This window comes from Anarrhichthys ocellatus, unplaced genomic scaffold, assembly GCF_004355925.1.
Source record: "Anarrhichthys ocellatus isolate YVR2014 unplaced genomic scaffold, GSC_Weel_1.0 scaffold7400, whole genome shotgun sequence".
NCBI classification, from domain to species: Eukaryota; Metazoa; Chordata; class Actinopteri; order Perciformes; family Anarhichadidae; genus Anarrhichthys; species Anarrhichthys ocellatus.
Window position 1 is genome coordinate 1 of NW_022287374.1, and position 2,304 is coordinate 2,304.

The 2,304-nt window shown below is 44.1% G+C and overlaps 1 non-coding gene across 1 annotated transcript; it reads right to left on the bottom strand.

Annotated features, from left to right (window-relative positions):
- Positions 1-1,566: 1,566 nt before the first annotated feature.
- LOC116380498 (U5 spliceosomal RNA) lies at positions 1,567-1,610 on the bottom strand. The gene has a single exon (XR_004212568.1). It is a non-coding gene; the product is annotated as a U5 spliceosomal RNA (small nuclear RNA).
- Between the last annotated feature and the right edge of the window lie 694 nt (positions 1,611-2,304).

Here is a 2,304-nt window from a genome sequence, read left to right on the forward strand (position 1 = left end):
ATTTTTGAGGGTTTAAATTCGTTCTTTTAATAATTTACGTGCTGTCACAAACACCTGCTTGCTCGTGTGTTTATTATCCATCTATATTATCAAAGACAAGAGAATTTAAGAACTACAATGACTTCTGTCAGCGTGTTTTTTGTCTCCTTTGCTGTGGTTATGACGGGTATATGGAATAATAGAAGATCCATATTTCTGATGTCTTACTGGCACGATGACATGCACACTCTTAGTTTAGCCATGAGTAAAAACATGAAGCCTATCCAAAGGGAAGCTGAACAGTTGATCAAATATCAGAGGAATACGTTGTACGTTCATTGTTACATTAGTAATGTATTATTATAATATAATGTAACACCCGTCCCATGTAGCTATATAGTATTATATGAATCTGCTAGGTGTAGTAGTACTATGGGCGGGGTCCTGGGTACAGTTTTAATCGTAATGGCGCGATTACCTGTTCTTATACAGTAGATGAATATACTTATTCTTACAACTCTTGTTCCCTTATTATGAAAACTAAAATAACTGGCGGTGCCTCCAATAGAATTAAGTAAATAAAAGGTCTGCCTCTTATTAAGTCCTTTTATCTTGTGTTTTAAGTGTATTTTACCCCTTTTAGCCAACTCTTATCAAAACATGAATGTGATGAACTTTGACACACCAAATAAAGTTCAAAGGCATTAGAAAAACAGTTTGGCATTTATTACATGCGGTCATCAATATACTGTGCACCCATAGTCCCACACACACAATCAGAATCAGAAAACCCTCGTTGCAGGCGAGGCTTGGGAGCGTAGAGGCCTAAAAACTGTGATGGCCGCTTCACTTGTTCACACAAGCAATAAACAAAAAAGACACGTGCACGTTTGTCAGTACTCACGAATCCAAAGGCATATTCAGAGGAGAAATTGAGGGGAAGCTGGGTAATGGACGGCAGGCAGAGTGCAGAAGAAACAGCAGCAACAGTCTACAGCAGCACGCGCGGGAAACAGTTCTCCATAGTGGTCCCAAGGAGCTTTCCCGATCCTCACTACAGTCACAAATGTCCATCTCCTCTTGTAGATTAAGATTGAACTGAATGGCCATCCCATGATGGTAACAGGCTCCTTAGATGGGTTGCCAGGTTGGTCATAAGTCAAGCGAATGACTGGTTTCAGTTCTCTCTGGGACTTTCGAATAATACGAGCTTCTTTACTCCTTGCAACGCTTGCAGGGGCTGAGCTTGCTCCCCCTTCTAAATCTGGTTCTTCAGCAACATCATCACTAGTCTCTCCTGCATCAGATTCCAGTCTAGAAGGTGTCGTGTCTTCGGAGAATTCTGTTTCCATTGCTGGTGGATCTTCCGAGACTTCAGAGCTCTCCTCCTCCTGGCTGTCATCATCCCCAGAGTTTTGATAGGGTATTGAGAGGTGTCTCCTGATCTCATCCACATCAAATGATTGAGGGTTACAGGCAGTTTCAAACTCTGCGTCTGATGAGGCTGTGTCGCTCTCCCATGTTGGAGCAGCAGACGTAGTTGGTCTTTGACTTGGTCGGGAGGGCTGTGATCTTGTGACAGGTTTGTCACGGAAGTCTTTAGTAAAAGGCGAAAGACTTGTGCGTTATGAAGAGAAACCAAAGCAAGTACAGCAATCTTGTCAAGAGCAGCCTAAGTCCCTAGTTGTGCCAGTCAAAACGCTCATGGTAAGCCAAAGTTGACGTGCCCTGTTCCAAATCTGAAGCCACACCCATTCCCATACCCCTGCCCACATCTTAAAGAGGATGAAAGAATATACCAAGTATAACTAATGCAAGCAAAATCTAACAGCTGTGTTACAGAGAAGTACACTTAGTAAGTGTCTTTTGCAGCCATTGAGACAGTTCTTAGAATTTGTGAAAGTCGGTTTAATACTGTGGTGTTTCGTTATTGGACTTCTGTGCTTGCCACGGTTTGGCCATAACGAACACTATGTTCGAACATAAGGTGGCTCATAAGTGTACCTGGTACCAGAACACCTTAGGCCGGAGATCAATGATCGACTTTGTAATCGTATCATTTGATTTGCGGCCGTATGTCTTGGACACTCGGGTGAAGAGAGGAGCAGAGCTGTCAACTGATCACCACCTGGTGGTGAGTTGGATCAGATGGCAGGGGAACCGGTTGGAAAGACCCGGCAAACCCAAACGTGTAGTGAGGGTGAACTGGGAACGTCTGGCGGAGGACCCTGTCCGGGAGGTCTTTAACTCCCACCTCCGGAAGAACTTCTCACACATCCCGAGGGAGGTTGGGGACACGGAATCCGAGTGGACCATGTTCAAAGC